Below are 26,298 nucleotides of genomic sequence, written 5' to 3'. Positions count from 1 at the left end.
GATCCATGAGGGATGCCATGGTGGAAAACATTAGTGTTCTTATGAAGATACCACCACTTGTGTTTTCGAGGAAGAAAACTCTTCCAAAGGTGGGAGTAATGTCAGGACACGGGTCCTACGGGCAGGGCCCTACCGTAAAGGGGGGTCACGGACCCCGGCCACGAGCCAACTAGCAGTGTGGACAGGGGATCCTAGGGCTAAGAGCCTATAAGTATGGGCGGTTGGGTGGAGGATCCAGGTCACTAGCTCCTAGGGTTCTCTCAGGGGGAAGAAGCTTGAAGAACCGACGATGGCGAAGAGGAAGGAGGGCAGGGTATGCAGCAAAACATGGCATACTCTGCCCTCTTTTCTTTTTTAGGCACCAGATATTATCGCGGATATTACTGCGGTTATTACCGCGACCATAACTGCAAGTATTACCGTGTTTACACTACAAGAGGCTATTCATATTAGCGACGCTCACACAGCGACGCTCAAAAAAAAAAATCCCGGCGTCACTATGAGCGTCGCAAATTTACAAGTAAATTTGGGACGCTCATAGCGACGCCGGCTGGGCTAAAAAAAAAAACAGAGAGCGCCCAAAAACTCAGATCTCAGATCTGAGTTTTTCGGCACCCTCAAGCAAGGAGAAGGTAACGCTCTCCCTCCCTCTCTCTCTCTCTCTCTCTCTCTCTCTTTCTTCTCCACACACACACACACACGAGGAGAGGAAGGAGAGCCACGTATGCTCCTTCCCTCTCCTCACTCTCATGTTCCCTTCCCCTCTTTCTCTATCCCTCTCTCTCTCTCTCTCTCTCACACACACATAGTATTTTTGAGAGAGAGAGAGAGAGAGAGAGAGAGAGAGAGAGAGAGAGAAAGAGTACAAACATAAACAAAAACGCACACACACATACATAAACAAAGAATGCACACACACATTGAGAGAGGAAAAGAGAGAGAGAGAGCATGCATAAACAAAAAACGCACACATTGAGAGAGGAAAAGAGAGAGAGAACATGCATAAACAAAAAAGGCACACATTGAGAGAGGAATAGAGAGAGAAAACATGCATAAACAAAAAAACGCACACACATTGAGAGAGAAAGAGAGAGAACTAATTTAACGTCGTAGGAAACTAATTAAAATTAAAAGACCTAAAGATCTAGACGACGAGGAGTTGAACTCAAGACCTATTATTCAAGAGGGAAATGGCATAACCAATCTATCATACTTGGCATGGGTGATAGAAAGGTTATACCATTTATCTCTTTTTATTGGCACACACATCCACACACGCGCACACACACAAGAAGAAGAGAGTTATAACGTCGTAGGAAACTATCCTAAAAGACGTTAAAGATTAGGTTAGATGTAGAATTACGTTAAATTAGATTTAGGTTTATTTAAGTTAAATTAGATTAGATTTAGGTTTATTTTTAGTTAGATTTATGTTTATTTATGATAGATTTAGATTTACGTTATATTAGATTAGATTTAGGTCTCCATAGACTGCGATGCCTGCATGAAGCGGGTGAAGAAAGCCCTCAATGGAATATAGGGTATTGCTGCCCTCACTCATGGTGGGCTCCGTCGATCCAAAAGTACTGGTGAAATAACTTCAAAAGATAGGGAAGAAGGTGGATCTTTAGGGCGGCAAGAGTCACTACATCCCCGACAATGACCATCTAGACAACCTCTAGTCATTCAACAGCAACTTCAAAGTTAGTAACAAGAGCAAGAACGGTCCAAAGGGCCAATTGCTGTCGTCAGATGTGGATGGAGATGAGGCAGCGTCACCGCCGGAAGTTAACTCTCACATATTTAGTGATGAGAATGCCAACTCTTGCCGAGTTATGTAAAAAATTATGTGTTAAATCAGTTTTAAGGTTCTTATAATCCCTGTTAGTTTAGTTCTTTGTTTTTAATATAACATAATTTACGTTAGATTTAGATTTATGTTATATTAGATTAGACTTAGGTTTATTTAGGTTTACCCACACACACACACACACACACACACACACAAGAAGAAGAGAGTTTTAACATCGTAGGAAACTATCCCAAAAGACGTTAAAGATTAGGTTAGATGTAGACTTACGTTAAATTAGATTTAGGTTTATTTTTACTTAGATTTATGTTTATTTAGATTTATGCTTATTTACGTTAGATCGAGTCCACGCAAGAATTACTTACGGTTTAGGGTTTAGAGTTAGACGAACAGTGAAAAGATCTACTGTGAAAAGATGTTAAGATGCTGTGAAGTGCTATAGCTAGAGAAGAGGCAAAGGGGTTTTGTCCACTACATGCAGTATCATGTAGATGTGGGTCTGTAGACTTCTTGTACCCACAAATATAGGTATTGACCAATAAAGACGAGATTATAACCCGGTGGTTCTGATCTCCGTGCACCTCTAGACGGAGGTGTGCGGGGATTGGACATGACTAGAGAATGTGAGGTAGAGAGAGAGAGAAACTTGGGCATGGATTACAATTCTATCAACGCTTGTCCTAATGACTGCATTCTTTTCAGAGGGGAATACATAGACATGGAGAAGTGTCCGAAATGTGATTCCGAAAGATATCGAGTAGATCTCCACGGGACAAAAATTCCACAAAAGGTTTTGGGACATTTTCCTCTGCTTCCTCGTATCAAGCATTTCTTCGAATGTAAGTCCATGGCCGCCCTAGCATCATGGCATGAGGAGAATAAATCTTCGGATGGTGTGCTACGAATTCCTGCAGATTGCGTAGCCTGGAAACATATAGATGAAACATGGTCGGATTTTGCCAGGGAAGCTCGAAATTTGCGCTTAGGCCTGGCTATGGATGGCGTAAATCCATTTGGTCAAAGATCAACATCTTACAGTGTATGGCCCGTTGTCATCGTCAACTACAACATTCCCCCGTGGTTGACTATGAAGAAGGGGCACCTATGGCTAAGCTTGATTGTGCCAGGGCGATATAAAGTGGAGAATATGGATGTGTATCTTCGTCCACTATTGGAAGAGCTACAACAATTGTGGATTGGCATAGAGGTGGTGGATATGAGCCGACACACAGGACGACGGAATTCTTTGATTAGAGGCATTCTAATGTGGACCATGCATGACTATCCCGGGCTAACAGAATGCTCAGGTGATCTATTGACACTCTTCACTCAGACACTGTAAATCTTGTTTTCTCCCATAGTTGATCTATTATCATGTGTATACATGTAGGGCTTCAAACAAGCGGATACAGAGCATGTGTCACATGTGGACCTAGACTGAATGCACGTAAGGCGCCCTCATTGAAGAAGCAAATCTACGAAGGTCATCAAGCTTATCTTCCAGAGAATCATGTGTTACGCGACGGCTTTTTGGGAAGAGAGCCACCAAGGATGTCTGGACTCTGCATAAGCATGGTTAGAGCAGAAGGAGATGTGCGATGACGGATTGCCTCCAGGGATGAAGAGACTATCTCTATGGTACGCGTTACCATACTGGCCCCGACTCATGATCAATCACTTGCTCGATCCAATGCACATATTCAAGAATGTGGGTAATCTACTATGGGACCATCTGACCGGCAAGAAAGATACTTTGGGAGCCAGAGTTGACCTTAGAAATATGGATCGTATGGAGCAATATTGGCCGCAAACAGCGTCTGATGGATTGATAAAACTCCCTAAAGCACCATGGATTTTCACTGGAGCCCAAGAACGCAAAGTAAAAGAGACCATTCGATCTTTGCGGACCCCCACTGGCGTAATGCACTCGCTCCAAACGTGTTTTACTAAAGAAGGAAAGCTTACCGGTTTGAAGTCACACGATTGGCATAAAATGTGTTAGGTACGTTCATAGTGGACTTTAATATCATTGCATAAAATGTGGACTTTAATATCATTGTTGCACATACTTCACAGTTTATTTTACCGGTTGCCATTGAGGGATGTTTGTCTCTCGACATCCATAACACAATCTACAAACTTGCAAAGCTGGTGCAATGGATCTCACAAAAGGAGATCAACGTACACTCCATACCATTCGCCAAACTAAATGCTGCGGAGCTTGTGTGCATGTTTGAGAAACATTTTCCTACTACCATGCTAACCATTCAGGTGCTTAAGGGATATGTGCGTCAAAAGGCACATCCGGAGGGTAGCATGGCAGAAGGTTGGTTGGTATGAGAGTCCCTAGTGTACATTGGAGAGTGGCTAGACGGATCTGATAAAGCCCGGGACACGCTATGGCGAACCATAGATGATGAGTGCATATCTAGGATTGTCATTTGCAATCTCGGTGTTGAGAAGAAGATGACGGAAGATCTAGAGGCTAAAATCAACCGATTTTGCATGCTTCACAATCTAGTGATGCAAAAGTGGATTTCACAATATGAGGATGCAAAGCAAGAGCGACAAAGGGCACGAATCGAGTGGAGACGGGGAAGACAACCACCGATGCACTATCCGACAGGTCTGGAGAGCCTACCAACATTCATGAGCTTAAGATGGTTGCACAACCAATTGAAAAGCGCACAACAATGCGGTGACGAAGTGACTGAGGAAGAGTGGGAGTACTCTCGGGGTTGTGCGACCAAGGTAAGTTTGCAATGTACGACTAGCTAGTGACTTTATTTCTAAACGTTTAAACGGCCACTCATAATCTTTGTTCGTTGTAGTATAAGTCATACACAGCAGCATGGTGTAAAGGTCGACATTTTAGGGTGGAACGGATCGACAAAAAGCGTTTTACTCAAGATTGTGGAATCATGGCAAAATTTGAACAGTCTAGTCGACGACGTTCCTCTGATGCAGATCGTGTGGTGGCAGAACTCACTTACTTCGGCATGCTACAAGAGATTTTGAGGATCGATTACAGAGGATTTTTTGTCGACTTGTTTGACGTGCAATGGTTCAAGATAATCATGGAAGGTCGCAACGCTATTGTGCGTAGAGGAGAGTCTGGTTTTCTTGAGGTGGATTCTACTAAGAAATGGACTGACCTAAGAGACACTTTCGTACTACCCGAGCATTGTGAACAAGTAAGTATGTAAATAGTTAACATCCCCCTTTTCCAAGTTATGTGCTTGAAAGCTCTCATGTAAGTTATGTGGCTCTGGCAGGTAATATTTCATCCTACAAAGTCTACATCAAACTGGTGGTGTGGGTGGCTCTTTGGTAGGGTGGCTCCTTTATCAGCTTGGTCTTTGGTGTTATGTCACTTTATGGTGGTGATGGGGTGGCTCCCTTGTTAGTTGTTGGAACCTTTGCAATTCTTTTTGGTTGTGTGGATCAGAATTTTGTGGCTAGACAAAAAGGCTAAATGAAAACTCTCTCTTGTAGTATGTCGGGTACGATTTTGAAACAATTTCTTCAGACCAAATCATGCAAGATACCTCAAGTTCATAAAGGGAAAACAAAGGTGCAAGCCAGGTGTTGACGTAGGCTATGTACTGAGGGGATGCGCGACAAGTGTAGTACAAATGACAGCCCGGGGGGGGGGGGGGGGTTGCATTTTTTTTAATATGTAAAGGCTCTCATGCTGTGCACACATGCGGCGAAGTTGGGGTGGCTTACTCGAGATGACTTGCTGGGAGCGCATGGGTGTGAGTAAGAAGCAAAAACTTACTAATCCTTGTGCGATTACTTTCTAGTACATTTGTTTTCCAAAAAAACTTTTCCAAAACGAAAAAGAGGGAGAGATTGGTCTGAACCACCACCTTCTTCGAGCCCTCTTCCCACTCCTCTTACTTTTCATGAGGTCGCGCGACCCGCGACCCGCCTATGGCAGGTCTCGCTCGCTCTTTCCGACAGGCCAATAACATATAGCCTTTCAATCTTACTAAAGATCACACCTAGAAACTCACACTATATCTAGTCTTATATCTCTATTTTTGCTTTTGAATGTCTCTATGTATTTATGAATGTACGTAAGTATGTATATGTGGTGTGTACATACCTTGATGTGTGTGTGTGTGTGTGTAGATGTATATGTACATGTATGTGTGTGTGTGTGTGTGTGTATCTTTATACATCTCCCATGATGCACATCACGTTCTCCCTATGCTTGAAAAGACCCTATGCTTGAAAAGTCTTACGTTAAGCAAGAGGCACTTTCTCTAGTCTTGCTTCATGATGTTTTTATACATTGCCTGCATGAAATTCTTGTAGGTAGTTGACACCCATACACATGTATTTTCCATGCAAATTGATAAGTCTTTCTTCTTGACGTTGTTGTTTCCTTTCTTCCAAGGATAGTAACTTGCGCTTGTTGCTATTCAACGTCTTGCATAAGTTGCATGAAATTTAAGGGTGGTCCTATTTCAAGAGAGGCCTTGGATTTGCATTCAAGAAAAATAGCCTATAACTTCTTAGCAATCCAAATGGGAGTGTTCTGCATTGAAAGCATGGCAGAAACTTGTTGGCATGCATATTAACCACAGCTCCGTGTCTTCCATCATCCCTTGACTATTGATTTCATCAAAAATCAATAGTCAAGGGATGATTTCATAAAGAATCCCATTTGCTCATGTTAACTATTTATAGTTAACACAATTTGATGATTAACTATTGATCGATAGTTAAGATGTCTTCCATCATCCCTTGATTATTGATTCTTGATTTCATTGAGAATTCCTTTGCTCATGTTAGCTATTTATTATATTTATATATATATATATGTATGTATGTATGCTTGTCCCTCGCTCCTTGCTTCCTAACATTTTAGTAGTTGTGTTCAACACCTAGGACTTGAGCTTTGCTTCAAAGGAATGGGGCGTGGACTTATGGAAGCATCTTGGGATTAGTGCCATGTGTTAGCTCCAAATGGCTATTGGAGATTTGTGAAGCACGTGCACATGTTGCACTTGTATTGGGGCCATCCGCCAATCTATAGCATTCCTACCAATCCATAGCCGAAAGAGAGAGAGAGAGAGAGAGAGAGAGAGAGAGAGGGGGGGGGGGGGGGGGGGAGGGATAACCAGCTTGCAGCTCATAGTTATCGTTGTCCAATGCTACATCCCTCTCCCTCTCATCAATTGTAGTATAACATAGCAACAATGGAGTTGAAAACTTGTATTTGTTATTGTCCATGCGCTCTGTGTGTGTGTGTATCTTTCACCAATCCTCTGGCTCCCTATTTACCTCCCAGTGTCTCCTCCAAGCTCTTGAATTTTGGCACCCTCCCGACTTTCTCGGCTCACGTTGTCTACCAACTCCGCTTGCAATCATATGTCCTTCTTGCATTGTGGCTTCCATAATAAAGTAGAATAGATTCTAAGAGACTCCACTTGGAGATTAACCCTTCCTCCATACTATTTGAAAAGGTCAAGCACTTATGGTCTTGTCGTTGTTTGAGCATATTTTGTAAAGAAGGCATTCCAATTGACAACATTCCAAATTGGAAGCTTGTGAATGACTACTTATGCTTTTGATTGTGCATCACTTTTGATTGTGGACCAATTTATTGCCAAACATGATGTTTCTTCTGGAAGCCCCATACTAACCATCTCAACATGATTTCTTTTTCTCATGTCTTTGAGATGTGCGCACATGGAGCAAAAAAGTGTACTCTTCATGATGGAGCATGTACATGTGTAACAAAAGAGTGTGGCGATGGTAGGGGCAAGGACAAATTGAGGCATTTTTTCCATGACGGGATTAGATAATAGAGCATGGTACTGCAAATGATTTCCCTCCCACTCCACCTATTGGGGATAGATAGTAGACTAAAAGGGAAATTGCATAGAAAACACAAACGATGTTTCTATCATCACTCGCATATTCTAGTTAATCCGCTTGATTTTGGGAAATGAAAATGTCATCTTGTGTTATTTCCTTGGGAACATATAAATCAAAACGGCATCGGTGGAGAATGCACAATAGTTAGAATACCCCAATCAACAATGTATGCAACACAATCTTCCTCTTTGCAAACCATTGGACTAAACTCTCATGGTTTAGGCATCATTTGAAGGCTAGGAGGGACAAAGAATCATAGAAGGGAACGATTGCAACTTTGAACTTAACTCCTGGTAGGAGTAAAGGAGGAAGTTGGAGAGACAGATTGTGTGTCATCAACACATCTTGTATATCTCCTACTACATGCCTGCGCCAAATGTGGTCGACTACTTCATTCACTTCATACACTTTTAATGCTTAGTCGTTGCCTCTACAAATGGCTTTGTTAATTTGTTATTTGCACTGAGTGTGTTGGCTACACAACATGGTACATTCAAACACGTGAAAAAATACAAATACGTGTGTGTGTGTGTGTGTGTGTGTGTGTGTGTGTGTGTGTGTGTGTGTGTGTGTGTGTGTGTGTGTGTGTGTGTGTGTGTGTGTGTGTGTGTGTGTGTGAGAGAGAGAGAGAGAGAGAGAGAGAGAGAGAGAGAGAGAGATAGAGAGAGAGAGAGAGAGAGATTCCAACACACATATCCAATCCCTTAGAGGAAAGAGAGGCCATTAATGTGGTAGCATCAAAACTTACACCTTTTCAGCTGGTGAATTGGAACGCTTGAGTATGGACTGGGGAGTGTATCGTAAGAAAACCTTCGGTTATAAAATATTGAGAGTCTAGATTCCAAAGCCCATGACTCAAGACAAACTGGAACTGTCAAAATTGTCCTGTGAGCAGAGACCCAAGGCTTGGCCAAGTCACATGCCATAGAGGTTGAACTATGCTAGCTTGGCGGCTATAGAACAAGAAATTTGTTGAAGACCAAACATTCTTGCACGTGGGGTTTCCAGTTATCCATAGTCACAGTAGGAGTGTAATAACGGTGTTGGTGATGATAGCCAGTGATGATAGCTCTCTCTCTCTCTCTCTCTCTCTCTCTCTCTCTCTCTCTCTCTCTCTCTCTCTCTCTCTCTCTCTCTCTCTCTCTCTCTCTCTCTCTCTCTCTCTCTCTCTCTCTCTCTCTCTCTCTCTCATGCCTCTTCACCTTCTATCAACCTCCCACCCCAAAAATGGCTATTCACCTTCTCATATGTTTTTGACAGTTTGCGTCCCGATCACGTCCACCTACATAACCGAACCCTCTTGTTGAACCATGTGGCACACCAGAATGCACTTCTCATGGTAGAAAGATATATGTATATTTCTATTTATATATATCCATTTGTATACATTAAAACAATTTATCTCAATTAATGTGGCATTCTAGTTGTCTGCCTTTAGAGGGCTCCCCCATAGCCCATTTATCTCTAAATGGCAATATATTTTCAGCTGGCCCAAGTGTAGTATGTCAGATCGTCATAATTCCATATGCACCCGGTGTAGTCGCTCAATAGTAACCTAGTTTATCTTCATGGGCCAATTTGGAGCTTTTGCGTGAAGGTAGTAACCAGAGATTTCCAGTCATAATGGTGCTAGATTGATGTGGGGGATGGACGTTGAGGCACCCCCTAGAAAAACAGAAGTGTTTACCATGGATTTTTTTGCAAGCGGGTCCCCCTCAATTATTGTACGGTATGGGCCTCATTTATTTACTTTGAAAGGCCCCTTAAAGGCAGCTTTAGAGGGCCTATGTGGGAGGCCTCTTAGAATGATACATTTTGAGACCAAATTTAGGAGGTTATGCCCATGTCCTTGATGATAGAAGAGATAGCATTATGGTCTTTGCGGGCCATAAGTGCAAGCTCCTTGGCTCCTACGCATGTCCTCCACGATGGAAGAGATGGCACTATGGCATTTGTGGGCTACAACTGCAAGCTCCTTGGCTCTGAACATATGGATGTTGAAAGGCCTCCATAAGTTGCCTCACGACCATTTCTACATCATCCCTAGAGGCTAGAAGCATGGTTTTCCTGTTAGTGATGAAAGAGAAATGTAGAAAATATACTTCTTACCTGCATTGGAGCAATCCATCTTAATCACCTTGGCTAGAACATTCTTAAGGCCAAGATCCCCATCAAGGGGGATGTTTTCACAGCATTGTGTGATATCTGCTGTAAAAATGTGGAAGATTTGTTGAGGGAGGTTAAGTGAGACCTCCATAGAGTTTCTTGCTAGCTAGAAGGGGTTGTACTGTACTTGTAGGAAGTCGTGGCAGATTTTTTGTTTAGTGACACAAATAAGTTCTAACTCAGCTAGTATTAGGTCAAGGCAAAGAGTGATATCCTTGGTGATATGAGTAAAGATACCATTGGAGGCATCAGATATCCATCTGAACTAGATTCCCTAGGTGTTTTGAGATGTTATTGGTAACTATTTGTAATGAAGAGTTAATTCTAAAAAATTCATTTCGAGACACCCGATCGCGGGCAGCATTCCAAGCACGGTTTTTGCATATAAGAGTGGGACACTTAGAGCTTTTGTCAAGCCCGACTATGAACCATTTATTAGAAATATTTTGAAAGTCAAGAGCAAGCTGTGATGAAAGCCAGGAATCATCAGAGGATAACCATTTTCTAGGAATTTGTGATATTTTCTGAAAGAAACATTCTTCCACTACTTTAGTTAAGTCCAGTGGGACTGTCATCTCCAGTCAGAGAGCACTGACAAGGTCAGTGACGCAGCTTAGTACAACTGATAAAGCAAGGTAAAGGTTTTTGGGGGACTTAGGTATGTGATTGAGCCCGTTGCCCAAGATTCTACGTACTTTAATATTTTCAATGATGTTAAGATCACAAGTACAAACGTGCCTACAATATGTATCAAAGTTCTTGCAAAATGTGGTAAATTGATAACATGTACATTTGGGAACAGATTCATGCCAAAGACAATCATTACTATAAACCAAGTTTTTTACGGGTCATCCGATGAGTATATTATCGAGTAATTTGTGATTGCCAAAAGAAGGTCAAAGCACTCACAGAAAAGGGGTTTAGGTTGTATCCAATCGAGAAGTACATTGTGGAAGAGACAGTGTATGTAGATATAACCTTGGTTAGGAGCAAGCTTGTTGAGAGTTCTTTGACTCCAAGGGGTTGTAGTAACTTGCAATATCACCAAGCATTACAATTCAAGGAAATTCCTGATGGGACAGTTTTTACCTCTTCTCCTAGTGTAGCTATGAGCCTTCCCTCGGTTAGAGAAAGAGCTAGGAGTTAAAAAAGAAGTAAAGGAGTTGAGACTTGGGTCTTTATAGAGCAAGGGAATCATCCTCATTAATACATGGTTTGAGTAAGCTAGTGATGATATTAACGCCTTTGTAGTTGGCATAAGTAGTTAGGTAGATCCCTGGCTCATCAGACTTTAATTCTATTAAGATATCCAACATTAATGCACGAAAGATGGCAATCTGAGCAATTACTATCTGTCTAGCTTGGCCACCCAACCAAGAACAAATAAGAGAGAGGTGAAAATCCACTGGTTTTTCTGGGAAGAGTAGATCAAGATGGTTGAGAATGAACCAAATGGCATAATCAAACCACATGATGCTAGATTCGCAAGAGGCTTTAGGGTCAAGAAATCTACAAGCACATTTTACATAAGGCCGAAAAACATTCCAGATGGATTTTGTGTAGAAGTTCGGGTTACTTTTAGCAAATTCCATGTTTCATTTAGTACGGATGTAGAGTCCAGTATTGGAAGGGTATTTAGAATGGTCAATGAGATTGAGGTTGAAGGGTGCTTTGATGAGCTCCCCTTTGTCAAGAAATTGTCCACCTTTTAAGATCTTGAGTTTGCAGTCTTCCACAGTAGAGGCAGCAAGGTTGGCAAGGTATACCCATGTTTCACTCAAAATGGGAGCTAAGAACACCTTGTTGGGCAGGACCCAAAGCTGATGGTCAACCCCAAAAGATTCAATTTCAATCTGTCTAACAGGTAAGACAGGAAAAACTTTAGAGATTTTTGGCACCATTTCCAAGAGGTTAGAGTCATTGAGGGAACAAAGATTACTCTAAAATTCTTTGACGGCTTCAAGAGCTACATTATCCCTACAAAAGATACCACCAGTTTGAGGCATAGTCGGGGTAGCCAGTGTACAAACAAAAGATGGATTGAGGCTGCACAACTTCCTTTGAAAGTTAGATAGATCAGAACCAAAGGAAGAGAATAGGGCAAGCTCTTGTTGGTATTGTGAAGAAAGTCTGGAAAGTTGGGCTATGTATTAGGCAATCAAATTTACCACTTCCTTGGAGTCCTTGTCTAGGGTAGCCAAAACTTTAACCCAATCATTAAAAGACAGCATATGCAAGATAGACATTTTCTTGTCTGAGGTAAGAGCTGAGTCATATGTTAGTTGAGAGGCATCCAAGCTATTAATACATCTAAGGACAAGAGACGTGTCCACCGAGAGGAGCTCAGAGGTCAATTCTAATCCTTGTGACAGAGCAAGAGACTGCAATATTTCAAAAAAGTACAGTGAGGTTACATTTACTTACCGTAGTAAGTAATACAATCTTTGGCCTTTCTAGCAAGGAAGGGTCTAGTTCTAACTGCCAAAGCATTTTTTGGTTTATGGTCTTAAAGGCACAACTTAATCTGTTCGAGAATCTTTGTATGATTCTCAAGGATGTGTTTAATACTCATGCGGGCTATCATTCTAAAGGGTATGTGGTCCTGAAAAGGAACATTTTAAACATGAATAAGATCAGTTATTGTAGTTTGGGCCTGCAAACCTTAAATCGTCAAAGTCAAATGATTATCATAGCCGTGAGTAGGAGACCAGAAATAATGCCCATGAAAGACCACCTAACACCAGTCAACCAGTCAAGGGATTACAGACTGTGGGTCCATCCTAGAGCTAAATTTTGGAATTCGATTCTAAAACTAGCATCGCGGTTTTTCTAGAAAGAAAAACCTTATGTATAGGATGTGTGTGTAGTTGTTTTACCATAAATAAGACATTATTGAACTTTTACATTCAAAAGACAACTGGCTTTAGAAAACAAAAAGATAAGTACAAAAACAACTCAGTCTTAGAACTATTTTTGTACAATGTTTGTAAGAATGAGGTTTCATTCCAGTATACAAATAGCAGATGAACTTCCTGAATAGTAACGGAGTATCTAATCTAGTTTAGGACAGCTTGCCAAAGTCAAAAGAAACTTCCAAGATAAGATAGAGTCCTTAATTGCATCCATCCACACAAGACACAAATATTAGCCTTGGATGTGTTTTACAGGTATTAATGGACTATACCAGTTGTTATCCATGTCCATCTTACAAACTTTTTATAAAACTTTTACAAGCTAAGTCCATAGTAATTATGTGGAAAAATGTTTTTCCAAAAGAACCCAAAGTTTTTTAATTTAGAGAAGAATTTTATATCATTCTGATTAATTAAAAGTCCATCACCCCTTCTAATCCAAGTGTCAGAATCCCCCCACTATTATTATCACAGTTAATCTTCTTAGACTAATGAAAGCACCACATATGAAGTTTTAAGAAATAGGTTTTTGTTTGTATATATAAAAAATTCCTATAATAGTTCCAATCAACCATAGGCTAGTTCAACGTTTGTTTTAGGTCGAGTAAAGTTTAGGCCCACCATGTTATCCAAATCCTCCGGTTTGCAACTCACTTACCTTATAAATCATTATGGTCAACCCAAGTGGCAAGATGCCCTTGTTGAATCAAGTAAGAACATGAGTCTAAAAGAAGAATTATGCTACACAGTTTTCAATTTCTTATGTGAATGAAAGAGGAGATCCGTGTAGTACATTAACACGACAATTTTAGTCATTCAACCAGTAACTGAAAGAAGTAGGGCTAGAGCAAATAATCAAACACCCATATGTAGCAGGGCTAGGATTTGTTTTTATTATAATTAAAAAAAACCCTAATGTACATGCAAATACCGATAAGGAATAACTCAACCAGAATTCGAGAACAGTCCCAAAAGTCTTCATGGAATGCAACCATGGCAACTTCCCATACCATAATAATGTCACATAACACTGTGCAATGGTAAAACCCCTTCCTGCTCACAAAACCAACCTAAGCAATAGAAGGAAGTAGACCAGAACAAATACTAAGCACCAAAGGGAACAACAACCTCTAGTGAGTAAGCAAAAATTTTAAAGTACTATCCTTTTCCCTGGCCATAAAGACATGTTCCAATACAGCAGTAGCGTGCCACCTGGCCCATTTGTCCACAAAAAAATATTCACTACCGATGTGCAGAGGGTGGAACAACACAACTATATTTCAAGCTCCCATCAATATCCAAAACATAAGATTTATCAAGTCATAGAACAATAACCCATGCAAACAGGCACAATTAGCATGCCAACATGCAATCAAATTAGTAAGCACCAAAAAAGTTGTCTTGTTTGAACCAGTTATCAGGGCAGAGCCATAACCAAACCAGTGGTCAGTCCACAGAACAGTAGCTAGTGGGTAGGTTTTCCTTTTTTTGAAAAGAACCAGAGTTTAAAAGCGACTGTAGGTAGTAAGCCATACCGAAAAAGAACCACCAATATGGAATCCTCAACAGAAATAATGCAACACAGATAGCAATCAGAATCCCAATATTGGGATTAAAGCCTTGCAAAAAAAACAACCATTTTTTCCTTATTATATAGTGAAAAAATTACTCAAGGTGTCATGCCTTCTAACGTAGTACATAAATATTGCCCTAAAAAAAAAGGTGTGAAAAAGAGCATGAGTAAAAGTAACAGACCTGTGTTACCTGTGTAGTGAGCTCCATTCTTTGGTGTAGTGAAAGAAAGACAGATACGCAGTGCTTTTTTATGAAAAAAATGGAGCACAAACAAAGCTAAGTGAGGGGCAGAGTTGCACCCTCACTTTTAAATAGATAAGGGAGGGAGGTCGCCATAACTGCATAGCGTGCAAATTTCCATGAGTGGAGAGATCCCCAACAGAGATGGTGAGGCCTCCTCCAAGGTGTAATGAAGAGGCAACCCAAGTACTTTCACGGTCGGGTTAATCCGAGGCACTACCACAATGTAGCACTCATGTTTTTACAAGGGCCATGCCCCATGGTGGAGACCACAGGTGGTAGGTTTTAGTAGAATTCCAAGAGTTAAGTAAGCTCAGGATTGCTTAATAGGTAGGTGGTATAGTGTGTGTGTGTGTGTGTGTGTGACAATTAGCCCGAGCAAAAAAAATCGCTACCCCAGCAGGTCGCTTAAGATGGGCCAAGTCCCATGGTGTGGACCTTATTGAAGTGAAGCTTTAGAAGTTAATAAAAATCAATCTATGAGCTCTAGAGTACCACAGTGTGTGTGTGTGTGTGTGTGTGTGTGTGTGTGTGTGTGTGTGTGTGTGTGTGTGTGTGTGTGTGTGTGTGTGTGTGTGTGTGTGTGTGTGTGTGTGTGTGTGTGTGTGTGAGAGAGAGAGAGAGAGAGAGATTGCAACACACATATCAAATCTCTTAGAGAGAAAGAGAGGCCATTTATGTGGCAGCATCAAAACTTACACCTTTCCAACTGGTGAATCGCAACGCTTGAGTAGGGACTGGGGAATGTATTGTAAGAAAACCTTCGGGCATAAAATTTTGAGAGTCTAGATTCCAAACCCCATGACTCAAGACAAACTGGAACTGTCAAAATTATCGTGTGAGGAGAGACCCAAGGCTTAGCCAAGTCACATGCCATCGAGGTTGAACTACGCTAGCTTGGAAGCTGTAGGACATGCAGTCCTTGAAGATGAAACATTCTTTCACGTGGTTTTTCAGTGATCCACAGTCATAGTAGGAGTGTACGAACGATGTTGGTGATGATAGCCAGTAGGATCGCCATCTCTCTCTCTCTCTCTCTCTCTCTCTCTCTCTCTCTCTCTCTCTCTCTCTCGCCTCTTCGCCTCTTTTCCTTCTAGCAACCTCCCACCCCAAAAAAGGCTATTCACCTTCTCATATGTTTTCGACAGTTTGCATCCCGATCACGTCTACCTGCATACCTGAACCCTCTTGTTGAACCATGTGGCATGCCAGAATGCGCTTCTCCTCTGCTTCTCCACAATACATTAGAAAGATATATTTATATTTCTATTTAAATATATCCATTTGTAAACATTAAAACAATTTATTGAAACTAACGTGGCATTCTAGTTGCCTGCCTTTAGAGGGCTCCCTCATAGTCCATTTATCTCTAAAGGGCCATATATTTTTAACTAGCCCAAGTGTAGTATGTCAGCTCCTCATAATCACATATGCACCCGATGTAGTCGCTCAATAGTAACCCACTTTACCTTCAAGGGCCAACTTGGAGCTTTTGCGTGAAGGTAGTAACCAGAGATTTCCATTCCATAATGGTACTAGATTGATGTGGGGGGTGGTTGAGGCACCCCCTAGCAAAACAACAATAGTTACCATTGATTTTTTGCAAGCGGGTCTCCCTCAATTCTTGTAGGGTATGGGGCTCTTTGATTTACTTTGAAGGGCCCCCTAAAGGCATCTTTAGAGGGCCTATGGGGGAGCCCTCTTAAATTAATACATTTTGAGACCAAATTATGAGGTTATGCCGATGTCCTCTGTTAGGAAATATGATGCATCTTAGTAGATAATTGAGTAGATTACTTAATAAAGAGATATAATTTTCACACACAAGAGATTATAGAGTATAGAGAGAGAGAGAGAGAGAGTACACACGATATACGTGGTTCACCCAATGTGGGCTACGTCCAGGGGAAAGCAGCCACTCAATGGCTTTAGTACTTCAAAACAAGAAGTAGATTACAAAGGGATTATACCCTTTTGGAGCTCCCACCTTGCTTCTGTTAAGTATGGAGCCTGATTTACCCTTGTAATTTTATGTGGTAAAAGCGCACATTTGTAAGGCCCCCATTATGAGGAGAAGCCATCGTGCGTGAAGGTAAATCACTCACCGGAAACCAAAATTTTCACAGTCAAAACCAAGGGCAACTTTAGGGGCCTCGGGGACGGAAGCCCCTGAGACCTTTTTTTTCTCGCCGGAATATTATGGCCGGACGGCGGCCGGAAAGTGGTCAGAAAACAACCGTCGATTGGCCGGTGGCCGGTAGTCAATGGTCGGTGGTGGCCAGTGGTGGAATTCAAAGCGGACTTGTCTTCTCAAGGGCAGCCACACATGGGTGGATTGGAGGGTCCGATTTGGACTTATCTACACAAGGGCGGCTACACATGGCTGCCTCCCATGAGAGAGGGCAGCCCTTTTGGCCTATAAAAGGAGGCCATTTCTACACACATTTCATAGTGTGAAGTTGATGCAACAAGGTGAGTGTGAGGTGGTGAGAGTGAAGCAAGGCGGGAGCTCCATTAAGGGTATAATCTCTTGGTAAACTACTTCTTGTTTTGAATTACTAAAGCCATTGAGTGGCTGCTTTCCCATGGACGTAGCCCACATTGGGTGAACCACGTATATCGTATGTACTCTCTCTCTCTCTCTCTCTCTCTCTCTCTCTCTCTCTCTCTCTCTCTCTCTCTCTCTCTCTCTCTCTCTCTCTCTCTCTCTCTACTCTATAATCTCGTGTATGTAAATCTGTCTCTCTCCATTAAGTAATCTACTCAATTATCTATATAGCTACGTCTTATTTCCTAACAGCTTCACTCTCAACACCTCACACCCACCTTGTTGCATCAACTTCAAGCTGTGAAATGTGTGTAGAAATGGCCTCCTTTTATAGGCCAAAAGGGCTTCCCTCTCTCATGAGAGGCACCCATGTGTAGCCGCCCTTGTGTAGATAAGTCCAAATCGGACCCTCCAATCCGCCCATGTGTGGCCGCCCTTGAGAAGACAAGTGCGCTTTTGAATTCGGCCACCGGCCACACCGGCCATTGACTTCCGACCATCGACTATCAGCCAACCGACCAGTCGTTTTTTGACCACTTTTTGATCGCCGTCCTGCCATAATATTGCGGCAAAAAGGAATATTCCGGTGGGCTTGAGACCGATCGTGAAAATTTTGATTTTCGACGAGTGATTTTGGTTTTCGGCAAGTGATTTTCTTTGACGCACGATGGCTTCTCCTCATAATGGGGGCCTAACAAATGCGCGTTTTTACCACAAAAAATTACAAGGGTTAAATCAAGCTCCATACTTAACATCTTTCACAATAGAAGAAATAGCACTTTGGTCTTTGCGGGACAAAAGTGCAAGCTCCTTGGCTCCTACGCATGTCCTCCATGATGGAAGAGATGGCACTATGGCATTTGCGGGCTACACTTGCAAGCTCCTTGGCTCTTGAATGCATGGATGTTGAAAGGCCTCCATAAGTTTCCTCATAGCCATTTCTACATCATCCCTAGAGGCTGGAAGCATGGTTTTCTTGGTTACGATTAGGCATGAGGCCTACCTTCTAGACGTGCGTAGCAAGCCAACAGTTGGTGAACTGGCCATTCATGGAAGTCCACCCAAGAATTGTACCCCATTACAGATACTCTCCAAGATGCAGTGTGTGAAGAAGCCGGATTATTTTGAGGGCAGGTGGGAAAGCGCCAAGGCCTGGGGTGCCTAGTCGAACAACTTGCACACATGGCGGTTCTGCTCTAAGAAGCCGTACAAGAGGATCGCTTCTAGTGCCATCGCTTCCATGGGCGATGGAGGCGCATGATCAATATCATGGCCAGACTCACCCATCTTGTTTCATCTAATAGCTAGCTACTCACGAAGAGCCCACTAAAACCTCTAACTGGTGTTAGCAGCAAAAGCAACAGTTTATGTAATGCAACCTCATGATTTTATCAAGAAAGGAGAAGAGGATAAAGTGTGAAAATGTAAGAAAGATTTGCATGGGTTGAAGCAATCTCCTCGTGCTTGGTATGAGAAATCTGATACTCATTTGGTCAAATGAGTCTTTTGTAACAGTCCAACAGAAAGCACATTGTATTTAACACATGAGGGTGATGTACTTCTCATTGTCGTTCTCTATGTGGATGATTTGTTGTGATTATTGGACCAAATGAAGGACATATTACTGAATTTAAGAAGACTGACTTGAATGCTACTTTGAAGATGAAAGATTTGGGGTTGTTGCATCATTACTTCAGCATACAGTTTAAGCAGTGCAATGGTGGTATTTCCTTTGTGTTAGACAAGTTACATAGAGACATTACTATGTGAATTTGGACTTGAGGATTGCAAACCTATTGCCACTCCCATGGAAATAGGTTTGGAATGGAGTCTTCATGATGCTCGTGATCTTGTCGATGTCACTCTTTACCAACCTGCTATTGGATGCCTCATTTATGTATGCAACATGAGGCCAGATATTCAGTCTGTAGTCTCACAGTTCAACGGATTTATGCATAGCCCAAGCTCTATGTCATGCCAAGGGCATAGCCCGGTGGTCAAGGACTAGGCCAAGGGGCTGGCTGCTAGTGTGGATAGAGAATGAGGCCCAAGGGGCTATATAAAGGGAGGCTGGGAGGATCATTCTAGGCAGTCCCACCAGAGGCATTACACTGGTATCAGAGAAAGGTCTACTTTGGGCATGAGGGCATGGAGCCACCCACTTTTCTTCTTGCACTATAAGAGGAGTAGTTTATAACCACTAACATTGCTGCGGAAAAACAAAGGAAAATGAAGAGAGAAAAAATTACGTGCGCGACAATAACCGTGGCACAAAACACGGTAGTGGTCTGAAATCAATAAGCACGATAATAACAGCGGTAATATACCCGCTGCTATTACCACAACTGTTGTCGCTACCACTTACCGTGCTTATAACCGCTAAATGGCCATTCAAAAATAAAGGGACTCATTTGGACCACCGAATTTTGGTATCATTAAGAGCTGTCCAACCTAATTTGTTTTTGGTGGGGAGAAAGAGAGAGAGAGAGAGAGAGAGAGAGAGAGAGAGAGAGAGAGAGAGAGAGAGAGAGAGAGAGAGAGAGAGAGAGAAACTAAGGAGAAGAGAGTGAAGTGCACGAGTGAGAGTGTGTGTGAGTGTGTGCATCAATGGAGAAGAGGAGACCTTGTGTTTGCAGCAGCTAAAACTCACTCTCTACATGTGAGCCCCCTTGTTCTATTATGTGCGTTATGAGTAAGTATAGCAGCGGGCACCTGGAATAACCGGCCACATGGGGCTTTACCCCAACAACCTCCCACACGTAAAGTCCAATGTGGTCGTGAGAGAAAAAAGGAAACCATACAAAACTTGTACAAGGCCATCATAAGTATGACCTCAACCAACATCCACTGGCTCACTGAATCTATGTGCATCGAGCTCTAATCATAGAGTATGTATAGAGCGATTGACAGCCGAACTCCAATCCCTGGAATCCATCCTCGTGTCTAGTGCATGTCACATACGCACTAAGATCATCTGCCTGTCTTGAACCGTGTGTGGTAAGAGCAATTCCTACCTCTAACTCACACGCATTAGACTCTGGCCTAGCATCCGTGCCCTGTAGTGGCAACACTTGGCCCAACTGAGTCAATGCATCATGCATACCGCCTTTCCAATGCTCAAAGTTTGAACCATCAAACTTTGTATGGAAAAGCACAAACCCTGACAATGATTTGCATGCCAAATCCATGGCAAAATACTATGACAAGACCAAGCACAAATTGATCAACTGACAATAGCCAAAGCCTAGCTAACTCATACACCAAATACTGTCAAAATACAACATAAGCTGGCATAAGTTGTCTAAGAGAAGTATCAGCAAATATGGCGATCAATATAATGAACAAGTGAGCAAAACTGCTCAAGAGATGCCAACACACCCACTCTAATCCAAGAGCACTATGTGGTAATCGATGAAACTATCATCAACAATCTCCCTCCTGAAGCGATTACCACATGTATGTCAAATGACATAATTTGGTGAGCAAACACTCTCACAATGCGATGCCAAAACACTATGGCATAGCAACCACTGAGTGCCAAATGCAATCAAAACACGATTGTGCATAAACAAATAAACTCACAAGAAAAATCCGGTAGAGTTTCGGCAGTATTTGGCTATGTAACCATAATAACCATACATGCCATAAACATGCTCAAAACCATGAGAAAATCATGCACGAAATCCACACTCAAGCATTCATGAGCTGCCCCAAAGTGTCAACTCCCTAAACTTGGAAAACAATCCTGTAATCCGAAACACAAATTGCATCTACCGCACTCTACAAGCGAGGCATATACTAACGTAAAATTGGATGCAAACCAACCAAAATATGACACAAATTGATGCTCAAAGAACTGAAAATCGTTCTACATATGCCATTGCAGGGCAAATAATATCATCCGCCAAAAAGCGCACATCATGTGCATCCACATGGAAATATAAGCGAGCATCAAGCATGTACTAAATGTGTAGCAAATGAGCTAAAAATTCAGCTCACAATCATGCCAGAAATGCTTGCAAAACTCTCTGCAAATCTTTGCACCACACTTTTGAAATATGCTTAATCGCACAAGTCAATGTACATAACCTGTGATGAATCCACTCTCGAATCTTGAGAGTCCACAAGAATGAATACATCCACAAAGTGTTCTCAATGTATACGCATAAATGTGTTGAAAATCTCAACCCACACTCTCTTCACTGAGAGAAAAACATCAATGCGCAAGACAAGAGAATGACAAAGCTCAATCCTAGCTCTCCGAATGTAGAAAATCACTACAATAGACATACATAATCTTCAACTTTCCAAATACCCAGCAGCCGGTCAGTCCATATCTCCCAAACCGTTCAGATTTTGCACAAACTTCCTTCTGCAAAGTTGTAGACCATGTGAAAACGGTTGGGTAGCATAGTAATGGACCTGAAATTTGTTGTTTTAATAGGTCAAAATAGATATGTGAAAATCTGCACCTGTGTACCCTAAACGTGCAGGCAGTCTGAGTGACGTATGTCAAAATTGGTGAAGATTTTGAGAAAACTTTCTTCTGCAAAGTTGAAGAGGACAAAAAACCGGTCAGGATTCATGAAAATCGGTTTGAATGAAGACGTTTTGGTAGGCCAAAATAGATCTGCAAAATATGTTGCAGTTTTTACTGCTTCTCCGCTTGCCTCCCCGCGCTGAGCTCCATTGGTGCTCCCAATCCCTGAGCTCTTATACCAAATGAAGTGCGCGAGCAAGAGCTTGTGTGAGTGTGTGCAACAATGGAGAAGAGAGAAGAAGAGGAGACCTTGTGTTTGCAAGGGCTGAAACTCACTCTCTACATGTGAGTCCCGTTATTCTATTATGTACATAATGAATAAGTTTAGTGAGTGGGCACCTCGCCTAACTGGCCACATGGGGGGCTTTACCCCAACAGAGAGTAGAAAGTAATTTTTGAGGGTTCATCGAATTCACGTAAAGGTCTTTTTCATAGCACTCTACAAAAACAGGTGCATACCCGCACTGTGCACACCACAAAATGGTTGCTCTGCCTACAACCATTGCACTTTATCTTCCTCTCTCTATCTATCTCTTTGTCCCGACGAATCTCTCTCTCTCTCTCTCTCTCTCTCTCTCTCTCTCTCTCTCTTTCCCTCCCCCTTTCCCTCTCTTCTCTCTCTCTCTTTCCCTTTATCTATGTTTCTCTATCTCTTTCCCTCTATCTATCTCTCTCTCTTTCTCTATTTCTCCCTCTCTCTATCTCTCCCTCTTTCCCTCTATCTATCTCTCTCGCTTTATCTATCTATATCTCTATCTATCTTTCTCCCTCTTTGTCTCTCTCTCTCTCTCTCTCTCTCTCTCTCTCTCTCTCTCTATCTCTCTCTATCTCTCTTTCTCCCTCCCTCCCTCCCTCCCTCTCTCTCTCTCTCTCTCTCTCTCTCTCTCTCTCCCCCCCCCTCTCTCTCTCTCTCTCTCTCTCTCTTCCCCTCTCTCCCCCTATCTATCTATCTATCTCTCTCTCTTACTATCTCTCTTTCTCTCTCTCGTTCCCTCCCTCTTTCTCTCTCTCTCTCTCTCTCTCTCTCTCTCTCTCTCTCTCTCTCTCTCTCTCTCTCTCTCTCTCTGTCTTTCCCTCTCTCTCTTTCTCTCGTTGTCTCTCTTTCCCTCTCTTTATCTATCTCTCTCCCTCTTTCTCTATTTATCTCTCTTACACTCTCTCTCTTTCTCTCTCTATCTCTATTTATCTCTCTCTTTCTCTCTCTCTCTCTCTCTCTCTCTCTCTCTCTCTATATATATATATATATTTGGGGGGTCTATCTCTCTCTCTCTTTCCCTCTCTCCCTCTATCTATCTCTCTGTCTTTCTCTCCCTCTCTCACTCTGTATCTATCTATTTTCTCTCTTTCTCTATCTCTCTCATAATCCATTTCCTAACAAATCCATTTTGCACATTCATTTGCAAACAAATCTAGCATGAAGAGATTCTAACAAATCTAACATTTGCAAACAAATATAGCAAATCTATTACACAGAAAGAGATTTCAACTTATATCAAATTAGCAAGGTATGCTTCTCTATCTCTATCTTTATCATTTTGTTTTTTTATTTATGCATGTGTGTATGTGTGTGTGTGCGCGCGTGTATGTTTCTATGCATGTGTGTGTGGAGTAGAATACAATTGGGGGGGTTGTGTTTACCTTTGGTTGTAGTGCGGTTGCTCGTTAAGTTGAGCTTCCAAGGACGAGCGCGATAAACCCTCTTTGATGAAGTCACCAAAAGAAAATCCAAGCTTCTCCTTAACATGCGTGTGTGTTTGTGTGTGTGTGTGTGTGTTGTTGTTGTTGTGTTTGTGGGAGGGATAAGGTGGAGAGAGATGGACTAGGGAGAGAGGGAGTGCAGGTGTGGGAGGTGGAGAGGGGGGGTGTCAGGACACGGGTCCTACGGGCAGGGCCCTACCCTAAAGGGGGGTCACGGACCCCGGCCACGGGCCACCGGCCACGGGCCAGCTAGCAGTGTGGACAGGGGATCCTGGGGCTAAGAGCCTATAAGTATGGGCGGTTGGGTGGAGGATCCAGGTCACTAGCTCCTAGGGTTCTCTCATTGGTATCAGAGCAAGGTGGAGAGGAAGGAGCAGAGAAGACGGAGATGGTGATTGTTCATGGTGATGCATGGCTTTCACGGAACCTCAGTCTCTCTCTCTCTCTCTCTCTCTCTCTCTCTCTCTCTCTCTCTCTCTCTCTCTCTCTCTCTCTCTCTCTCTCTCTCTCTCTCTCTCTCTCTCTCTCTCTCTCTCTCTCTCTCTCTCTCTCTCTCTCTCTCTCTCTCGGGTCGTGGACCTTCCTTTGCATGCTTTTTTCATGCTCATGCTATTCTCGACGGGGGGGAAGCGCCCTTGACAGGCGGGGAAGGCGTGGTCCTTGAAGGGAGTTCGAGGTTGTGGGCATGACCCCTTGAAAGGCACAGAGCCACGGGAGGAGTCTCTTAACTGCAGACTGGAAGGGAGGTAGGTATCGTGGGAAACGGCGCTTGCGGAGAGGAGGCCGCCAGCGGACCTACACCAAAACCCACGATGTGGGTTTCTACCGCAGCGCGGGGGGCTGTGCTGTAACTTTCGACACGGTGGGGCCTCAGGTTGCGCAACCCAGCTGCCCGCAGGGCTCAGTCAATCGATGAGCGCAAGGCCACCATCACTGCTGCCTGCAGGGAGTTTTTTTTTTCAATTTTTTTTTAAAATTTACTTTAGGGTTATCAACCCATCCCCTTGGTAGGGGCAAGGCCCCACGTCCGCTCAGGCATGCAAAGCTCCGATTGGGCAGGCAAAGGAGCCATGGCTCTAGAGGGACATGCAATTCAAGCTCATGTGCAGAAAATTTACAAGCTACCTCTCGAAACCTCTCCATATCGGGATTGCAAGCGGAGTCCAAGGCAAACAGTGCTCCGGAAGCAGGGCGTTTAGTTTGCCATGATGCAAGGTGTCTAACTTCGACATGGATTGGAAATCACATTCAAGGCATCACTAGCGGCGGATGCCGATTGTTTTGAAAGGAATCCGGCCGACTCCCAGATTCAAGCAGGACCAAGTCTAGTACAGATTTGGACACCAGACTCGAGAATTTATGGATCCCACGGGAGAGATCCAATACCATGCACGACACGGTCGTGGGTTGGCATCTTGGTGAGGCTTCAAGGTGCATCTGCTAACGCTCCAGGTATTTTTGTTTCTGTTTCGGCATTACTTTTGCATTCTTTACAATCCTCTGCACTTTGTTTGGTTTTGTGAATTCCAACTGGTGCAATGGTTGCCGCCCAAGGGATAGGTAGAGTTTATCAAGCAAGGCTTGAATGATTCTACAGCGGTGCTCTTGTTCAAGGTGCACAGACCTCGGCATGGCCAATTTCTGAAAGTCTGGCACGAGCTTTTCTTTCTTTACCTCTGAGTTTAGGGGTGTGGAGAAATTAGGCTTCTATACGTATACATCGTTAAACCCCACCATGTGGTGATGCCAACACTAATGCTAGGGTGCTGATTATCACGATCCATGGCACTCAAATCTAGTAGGTAAGAGCATGGAAGTTCGCACACGATTCCAAATTGGTTGCGCATTGGGCAAGGCCCTTGGCAGCAAGAAGTAGAGTAGTATTGAGCATGTGTTTGATAACTCTAGTATGCACTAGCATGGATGATCACGGCTATCATTCATAGAGCCAAGCAGGTACGAGTGGCATAATTTGCACGTGTTCTACTATTTTTCCATTACATTACACTTTGACACGGCCAATTGTTTGTGCATGAGCGACAAGGTCGACTCTCTTTGCTATGACATCTGTCCTCACTGATAGCATTTGTTGGCAATGAGGCCAGACATAGTTATTTGAGGCATGGCTTCTCCTACGTACCTTGATAGAGCACGCTCATCAAAGGATCCATTTTCTTTCAAAGGCAAGGCCTATTAATGGACTTGTTGAAGGCAGCAAGTTGCTCGGTATGGCCCACTCCTTGGAACTGTCTCTCCAAGCCAACATAGGCTGTCATGATATTTGCAGCCACATCCGATTGGCTATCACCACACACATATTTATGTGAAGCAAGGCTTCAATTTAAGAACCTTGCAGGTGGGGTATGCTATGAGCACACACCCTAGGAAAATTTCTACATATGACGGCAGGATATTTCAGAGCATGTATATGATATATATATGCCAACTCTCTCTTGCCCAACAGAGAGGGTTATGTCCTTCATTTGAGCAAGTTTTCTTCCACAAAATCTCGGGACAACTAGTTATAGCAACAACAACCAGGTTAGCCAAGTTTATGTTTTTCTTGTTTTTTCCATGGTTACACTTTCCTTCGCAATTAGTGTCATTGTGCAAAGCAAAGTGCTTTGGAACTTTTACACAAAGCAAGGCTTCTCCCTTGTGTCGCGTTACTGCACGTTGACATGGGATCACAGGCAATGGCACATAAGTTTGAAGAATTGGCAAATTAGGAAATCTCAGCTCATAGAATTCCTACCCGTCTAAATTGTGCAACGTACTTACAGTTTTGATTCTCACGGTTGATGCCATCACTCTCTCCAAGGGCTTCCAATTCTGCATGTCAGGCATGCTAGTGAGGTGGATTCAATTCCACCACTTCATGCAATTACGCTTCCGCTAACACACTCCTAACTCTGTC

General features: G+C 42.8%; 1 pseudogene; it reads left to right on the top strand.

The window, feature by feature from the left end:
* The first annotated feature begins 289 nt into the window (after window positions 1-289).
* Window positions 290-25,352, top strand: LOC147442787 (uncharacterized; annotated as a pseudogene).
* Window positions 25,353-26,298: the final 946 nt, after the last annotated feature.

The sequence above is a fragment of the Adiantum capillus-veneris genome, chromosome 14 (genome assembly GCF_014529385.1).
Source record: "Adiantum capillus-veneris isolate H3 chromosome 14, ASM1452938v2, whole genome shotgun sequence".
Taxonomy (NCBI): domain Eukaryota; kingdom Viridiplantae; phylum Streptophyta; class Polypodiopsida; order Polypodiales; family Pteridaceae; genus Adiantum; species Adiantum capillus-veneris.
This window is presented reverse-complemented; position numbering and strand designations above follow the sequence as displayed.